The 8,310-nt window shown below is 46.0% G+C and overlaps 1 protein-coding gene across 5 annotated transcripts in view; it reads right to left on the reverse strand.

Annotated features, from left to right (window-relative positions):
* ZBTB17 (zinc finger and BTB domain containing 17) overlaps nt 1-7,456 on the reverse strand; it is a 29,819-nt gene extending 22,363 nt beyond the window's left edge. For 4 of the 5 annotated variants that reach the window (XM_063104661.1, XM_063104660.1, XM_063104656.1 and 1 more), the window contains exons 1-2: nt 7,346-7,456; nt 5,315-5,401 (exon numbers count right to left, since the gene is read on the reverse strand). The gene's annotated coding sequence lies outside the window, so the exon portion shown is untranslated. Of the gene's footprint in view, nt 1-358; nt 458-5,314; nt 5,402-7,345 lie in introns of all 5 variants that reach the window. The other variant, XM_063104657.1, reaches the window with a different exon arrangement.
* Nucleotides 7,457-8,310: the final 854 nt, after the last annotated feature.

Raw genomic sequence — 8,310 nt, forward strand, 5'->3', positions numbered from 1 at the left:
AGAAAATTTTTAAAAAACCAGGAAAAACAACAAACAAAAAGTCGACCTATTTGTATAATAAAAAGACAACAACCCATAGGAAAATGAGCAAAAGATTTAAATGGGTGTTTCAGAAAAACTGAAACCTGAATTATTGGTAAGTTTAAGAAAAGATGCTCAACTCACTAACAATCAGAGATGCAAATCAAAATCACATGAGATACCACCATGTTCCCATCAGATTAATAAAAATTCAAAGTCTGATAATACCACTACTGGGAGGATGTGAAGCAAACAGAATCGGTGGTTGAAGTGTAAATTGGGCAAACCACTTTGGAAACAATTTAGGAGTATTTGGTCAAGCTGAAGATGCACATACCTGTGATTCAGTTCCACTCCAGGTATACCCTGGAGAGGCTGTCCACATTTGTCCCAGTAATATGCACAGCAGCACTGTGTGTCCCATCCCAGCAAAACACTGGAAACAACGCAAATGTCCACCAACAGTAGAAAGGATAGACAAATTCTCACACAATGGAGCATTACTCATCAGTGAAAATGAAATACAACTGTACACAACATGGATTAATCTCAAGAACGTATATCAAGCAACAAATTTGAGACACTGCAGAAAAAAATGATTTTATTTATACTGTTTTAAAAATGTGCAAGATTAAATAATACGTTGTTTAGTAATACAAACATATGTGGTAAAACTATAAAGAAAAGCAAGAAAATGATAAAAGCAAAATTCAGAGATGGCCTGGAGGGTGGGGAGGTGGGACAGAATCGGAGAGGGGCACACAGGGACTCCAAAGGTAATAATAACACGAATCAAAGAAATGAACTGGGTGCTGGGAGGGCTGGCTGGTTAGCTCACTTGGCAGAGCATGGTGCTGATAACACCAAGGTCAAGGGTTCGGATTCCCATACCAGCCAGCCTCCAGAAAATAATAATAATAATAATAATAAACAACTAGGTGATGAGTACATAGGTGTTCCTTCTATCCTTATTCTTTACACTGAACATATCATTTTGTATCTACTCAATATTTAACAAAAACAATTTACAAAATGACTTTAAACAAAGTTTTGAAGAATTAAGTTGGGCAGTTGACTGAGTTACAGTAATCCAGGAAAGTCCCTGACAGAGACCCACTGGGCCCTGAGACCACTGAAATGAGAAGTCTGGGCTATGGCTTCCCACTAGGCAGGATGGGGAAATTAGAGTAGAGTCTTCCATTTGGGACAGGAAAATGACTGCTTAGATTAATAGTTCCGGTAAAGGAACTGGTACAGGTAGGGTGGGAGAACAGAACAGATTCTACCACCAGACCTTTTAAGACCAGAAGCCCAGCATGTTTTTGATGTTACGATGAATCTACCATGCCTGCTTTCTGGCCTGCTCCCACTCAGCTGGAATTCCCACTTCTGAGCCCCTGTCCAAGCTGCTGTTTAGACATGAGTGAACAACTCTCAATTCTAACGATGTCCTTTATTTCCTTCCTTCCTTTTAAGCTGAAGCCCTAAAGAACCATTTCTCTCCAATGTATAACAAGCAGGTTTGAATCCAAGAGCCCAAGCCCTGGTTTTCTACACATATCTGTGCTGATTGTGTTATTGAGGTCAACCTTAATTTGCCCTGACACTCAACATACAGGCTTGCAACCAATGGTGAAATCACTTTGTGCCAAAAGCCTTACTCTTTGACCTCTATTATTTCAATCATTTAAAAATTGTGGCTAGCGGCCGGCCTGTGGCTTACTTAGGAGAGTGTGGTGCTGATAACAACAATGCCACGGGTTTGGATCCCTATATAGGGAGGGCCGGTTAGTTCACTTGGGAGAGCATGGTGCTGACAACATCAAATCAAGGGTTAAGATCCCCTTACTGTCATCTTTAAAAAAAAAAAATTGTGGCTAGCAAAAGAAGCAGATTATGATCTCCAAGACAATATGTTTTGTACACAAAATGTATGTGGAGTTTGTTGTTTTCTCTAAGGTTGGGGTCCCTCCCTGTTGGGATGTCCAGTACTCAACAATGTGTCACTCTGCCAGACACCACGTCTGCGTACCTCTCTGCCACCTACACAGGCACCATCCCTCGGGGAATTCCAGAACTGTAGAAAATGGACCACCTGGGCCGGCCCGTGGTTCACTCGGGAGAGTGTGGTGCTGATAACACCAAGTCAAAGGTTAAGATCCCCTTACCAGTCATCTTTAAAAAAAAAAGAAAAAAAAAAAAAAAAAGAAAGAAAGAAAATGGGTCACCTGGCAAACTGTTAAAACTCTGAAGCTCCACCCACAGAGGCTGCCCTTTCAGTATCCTGAATGGGAGTGCCCCGTTTAGGGCCAACCACCGGACAGGCCTATGCAACACACTCAAGCCATTTGACTCTCTTAAAAAACGGTCTTTCCTTACAGTGCAGCCTTATAACACCAAGGTCATGGGTTCGGATCCCGGCACTGGCCAGCCCCTCCCCTCCCCCACCAAAAAAAAAAGGTCTTCCCTATATATACATACATACATACATACATACATACATACATACATACATATGCACAGAATGGCTCTGGAAGGGCACACAGATACTATTAACACTTATCTGGGGAGGAGGGGAGGATTACTTACTTTCCACAGCACACCCTTAAGAACCTTCTGATTTTTCTATCCTGTGCATGTATTCTTACACCAAACACTGTTTTCTTCCTCAACTCTTCATATTTTCTTTCTTGCCCCTCTTAAGGGTCCTTTCTCATAAGTAACACATAATAACACTAATTATCAATTATGGAGTCAGGGACTCGACAAAGCACTCTACATGTATTACCTCATTAATAATTCCACCCATAAACTTATGTGCCAGGTAACCCCTCATTTTATAGCTGAGGAAACTGAGGCTTAGAGAGATCAAATACTTTGTCCAGAGGCATACAGCTAGTAAGTACAAGAACCAGATATGAGCCCAGGTGTCTGGCTTAGAAGTTCATGCTCTAACCACTACCCTATACCACAGTGGTTCTTAACTGAGGGCAATTTTGCCCCAGCAAACATCTGTCAGTGTCTGCAGACATTTTGGGCTGTCACAGCTGGACAGGGGGACTGTTACTACTAGCATCTACGGGTAGAGGCTAGGGATGCTACAGGCCAACTCCCGGCAACAAACACCTACCCAGCCCCAAATGTCAGTAATGTCAGGGCTGAGAAACTCTGCTATACTGGAAAAAGACAAAAAGACCGAGAAACCATCTTCTGAAAGAAACTTGCATAGTTCAGGTCACAGTTCACAATGTCTACTTCCCGTATTACAGTTAAATACCCAATAAACCACCGGGTTCTCTTTCTCTTCAACCAACAGCACACCCAACCCCTTATCACACTGGAGTTCTCTCCAGCCCCAACTGCCAGTTCCTCTTCAGCCAGTCAAAGCTGATCCTCTGCCCATCCCACAACATTTACTGAGCACCAGCTATGTGCCAGGAAATGAGCTACACAGTGGGAATACTAGGATAAATAAAACCCTGTCCCTGAGTCTAAGATGCTAGTAGTCTAACAGGGAGACAGACAAGAAAACCTATGATTATAATTGAGGTAAGAATGCATTAGCAGAGATCAGCACAGGATGCTAAGAAGTCACAGAGGAGGGGCTCTAAACTGAGCTGGGGTGTGGGGCTGAGTAGGGCTCAGAAAAGTCTTCCCAGAAGCATGTGAACTTGAAAGAATAAAACAAGCAGAGAGAATCCTCTTGTTCCAAAAAGACCCCTTACCAGAACTCTCAGGGTATGTTCTCTGAGAATCTAGAGATTGATGACTTTAATTAATTGGGGAAACTCCTGAAGAAAGCAGGGAAAGCACAGAGCAGCACTAGACCCTCCTGGATAATCCCGCCTCAGAAATGATGGCAACCTGGTTTCCCCTTAGGTTCAGGCTTTCTTTAACTGAAATCCTAACTGGCTTCCCTGGCTTTGAACCACCCTGCACCTTGCTGTAGGAGGTGGCTAACATTTAATAAGTGCCTGTTACATAGCAGACCTTGTGAATTATCCACCTAAACTCACGTAATTCTCAAAACAGTTCTGTGAGGTAGATGTTGTTATCCTTATTTCACAGATGAGGAAACTGAGACTCAGCGATGAAGTAGTTCAGGACACAGAACCACAAAACAGGGGAGCAAAGATGCACACATGACACCAGAGTCCTCACTGCCTCTGTCTACCCAAGGGGAACTTTACAGTTATCAATCCAAAATGCATCGTCACTCTAAATCTTTGCCACCACAGTAAAGCCTTCCAATGCCAGTCGATCCTCCTTCTACATGCCCACTAATTATTGACCAGACCTCTGTGGTATTTCTTGCATTGCTTTGTAATTGTCACATGGCCAGAAATGCCTTGCCCAGGGGTCTAGTCTTCCTTGTGCCCACATCACTAGCACCCAACACAGTGTCCAAAGTGCACTGGGCACAGGGAACACTGAAATCCTGAACAAGCCTGGATTCTCTGGGCTCAAACACCATAAACCTACCCAAAGCCACAGCAGCCTGCCTCGGGGAGACAGAGGCCGGGGAGCATGTCCAGCCCTCTTTCACCAGTTCAGTGGACTTCCCCTCAGGCTGGGACCAAGCCCCCAAGTCAGTAATCCAGTTACTCTGGGGACAGAGCAGGGTCTCTCAGCCAGCTTCTCCTCCAGCTCTGAAACAGTTATGCTTACTCTTTGACTGTACACCAGATGTAGTAGCTGACTTATGTTTGGGGACCACATTGTACAAAAATATGTTTTTTAAACATCAGAACCTTAAAAGGAATAAGCATGTGCTTCCTGCTCATTCTTTCCCTTTTTGCCAGACAGCGTTCATACATGATGGCAGGAGCTGGAGAAGCTGGCTTGAACCATGATGCAAAAGCCTAGGTCTGAACAAGGTGAGCCACATGACCCAAGGAACCCTGTCCCCAGTTAACCTCACAGAACAGAGCAAGCTGCTCTACCAGATCTGGACTATGTGCTTCCAGACTGTTAAGGAGCGAGGAATAAACTTCTATTTTGTTTCAGCCACTGTATTTTGGGATCAATTTGTTGGAGCATTTTAGATTGCACCTAATTAAAAAAAGGTGTCAGCATTGCCCAGTGATTAAGCCACTCTGGTCTTTGTTGGTAAAACAACAATGATAATATCAACAATTTCTCAACCAAACTGTAACTAAGATTTTGTCATTACTGTATAATTTTAAAGAAAAAGCCATCTTGACAGGGTGATTTGAATCACATTGAGCCTACAGAAGAAGGACAAACAAATTGACCTCCTGGTTTGTTTCATCCTTGAGTATTACAGACATACCTCAGATTTCCAAATAGCCCAGGCTGCTCTTTTCTGACAGTCTGTCTGCATAAAGTCCAGCTTGACTCCTCTCCTCCAGCTCATTACCTGAATCAAAGACACCCAAGTGGAAAATCTGATGAGAACCTGAAGGATATTTGCTCCCTAAGAGCTGCCCTTTCATTCATCCATCAAACACAAGCAAATACGAGTGCTCAATATGCAGCCTGGCACAAAGTAAGTGCTCAATAAATGTTAGATTGGATCATTTTTGACTTGCTACATGCCAGATAATGTGCTGGACCGGGGACACAAAGATGCATAAACTCAGTTCCAGTCCCTACACTCAGGAATTCCGGCTTAATGAAAGATGTAACACAATGTTGACAAGCAAAAATGAGGCTGTGCCCAAGTATTACTGATCATCAGCATTCCTCTGAGATGTCCTGGACACTTTGCTTCTCATTTCATACCTTCACTCTAAGTGAGCACATCCCTTCCCGTGATTTTCGTGTCCTTTGATGGATAACAACTACTGGACAGCTCCACTTAAATGTTTTACAGGCATAATTTCAACATATTAAAAACTAAACTTCCCTTCCCTCCTTCAGACCTGTCCCTGTCCTGTTCCTTATCACACTGAGTAGCATCAATATCCGCCAACCAAAACCTGAGGTCAATCCTAACTCCTGCCTGCCACTAACACCCTCATCAAGGAATACATTCTTCACGTGGCCAGAGTGATCTTTCTAGTCCACAAATCTTTTTTTTTTTTTTTTTTTGGTGGCTGACTGGTACAGGGATTCAAACCCTTGACCTTGGTGTTATAAAACCAGGCTCTAACCAACTAAGCTAGCCAGCCAGCCCCACAAATCTAATTCTTAAATGCCTTCCCATTAACCTAAAATTTAAAGTCCTTAACTAGCTCTACAGGGTCCCCTAAGACCCGACCACAGCCTGCCTCCACAGCCTGCCTCTCTCTCTCCACCTAGAGACTTGAGGTTTCTCACAGAGTACACCTTCAACTGAGAATACTCCCCTTCTCCTGCCTGTTTCCCCCAAGCATCCTGTAGGTCTCAGCTTTTGGGGGGACAGAAGCCTCCTTGGATTCACCTAGACTGAGCAAAGTGCCTACTCTGTGCTCCCAGAGCCAGGAGGGCTATTCCTCCATCACAGCAGTATCAGAATTGCCTATTTATCGGTATGTCTCCCACATGAGTCTCAGAGCGCTGGGTGGTGGTGATGATACCAGGAATACCACAGCAAACACACAGCATTTACTTTGTGCCAGTAAGTGTTCCAAGCGTTTCATACCTATTACCTCATTTAACCTTTCTAACCATCTTAGAGGCAGATTTCATTATCATCTCTGCTTTAAGGAAGAGGAAGCCGAGGCAAAGAGAACCTGACGTGCCTAAGGACACAGCATGGAGTGGGGAATTCAAACCCCGCTGCCCGGCTCCACAGTTCACACCTCTCACCACTACTCCGGGATGGAGTCTGCCAGGATGACTTGCTGTGTCAGAACCTATCAGGTGCTGAACCACAGCCTGTGGGACGAATGAATGAACTAAACAATGTTCTACAGGGACAGCGTCGACCTCCTTCTCTGCCAGCACTTCCTAGGCTCTGGCAGGCCTATGCCCTCCCGCCCTGGCCGGCAGACACGAGCTGCTCCGGCACCTCACCCCTGCGGCCGCAGAACGCCCACCCGTCGCAGCGCGCGGGGTCAAGGGGCGGTGACAGCTGAGCGGCGGGGGCGGAGATGCTGCCAGCTGGGGTGTCACCCAGCCCGGGAGGCGACTCGCGCCTCCTCGCCTGGGCGGTCGGTCCTCCCGCCCACGCCCCGCCCGCTCGCCCGGCGGCGCCCCCCGCCCAGCTGCCCCGCAGCCTCCCACCCCGTGGTGTCCCCTCAACCCTGGTTCCCGTCCTATTCCACTTACCTCCCCTCCCCCACACAACCGATCCCGGGGTCCCGCCGCACCCCGTCCTCCACCGCCTCCGCCCCGGTTCCCAGGACTCCCCGGGCCCCGGACGTTTGCTGACCCTCACCTGCCATGTCCCGGACCTCACTGCAGAGGGAGGTGCATCACGGCCGCGAGAAGGCCGGGGACGGCACTTCAGAGCAGACAAAGGGCGCCGCCATGTTGGAGTCGGGCGGAACCGACCTCGCTGGCTTCCCGGCTGCAACTTCCGGCGCACGCGCAGCTTCGGCACTCGATGCGCGACCGCGGACAGGCGCATGCGCCTAGCTATCCAAAAAGTTCTACGTTACAGTACTTCTGCGCTTATAATTGTCCTGGTTGAAAGCCTACCCTGGTTTTCTATTCCAAATGCAACAGTAAGAGCTTCCATGTGTTCAGCGCTTACTGTGTGTCAGACACTGTGTTCAGCTCCTTAAGTAAATTATCATTAAATCCTTACACCAACCGTAACATAGTATTCTCCACATTTTGAGGAAGGAAAAAGGGGGGCTCCAAAAGGGTAAATAAATTGCTCCTAGTCATAAATCTTGTAAGTGATGGAGTGGAGATGTGAACCTAGTCTTGACTCCAAAGCTGCAGATCCCAATTATGTTTTTTTGTTTGTTTGTTTGTTTTTTATCTTCTACACCAGCCATTACCCTTTTCCCTGTGTAAATAGATCCAGGATTAGTCTGGAGGTGAATGAGTCTGAAAACAGAAGTGTCTGCAGACTTGCACAACCCCTGAGTGTCCGCCTTCCTCCTTTCCGGTACCTCTCAGCTATTGACTTCTCTACTTCTTCACAGTTCAGAGGCTTTCTCCCGTTTTCGTTTCTGATTCTGTTTATTTTCCGTGATCCAGGATTTTAACAACACTCGCCATTTACCTTAAACCATTTTGCTCCGTTGTCTTTTTGTCGTATGGATATGGTAAGAATTCCAACTCTAGGTGAATCCAGTTATCCCTTTCCTCTTTGCCTGCACCCAAACAGCCAAGCACAGTTGGAAAAGTACCCAATGGAGCGGACTGTTCCCTACAAGACTACTAGCCTTT

The sequence above is a fragment of the Cynocephalus volans genome, chromosome 8 (genome assembly GCF_027409185.1).
Source record: "Cynocephalus volans isolate mCynVol1 chromosome 8, mCynVol1.pri, whole genome shotgun sequence".
In the NCBI taxonomy this organism is placed as follows: Eukaryota; Metazoa; Chordata; class Mammalia; order Dermoptera; family Cynocephalidae; genus Cynocephalus; species Cynocephalus volans.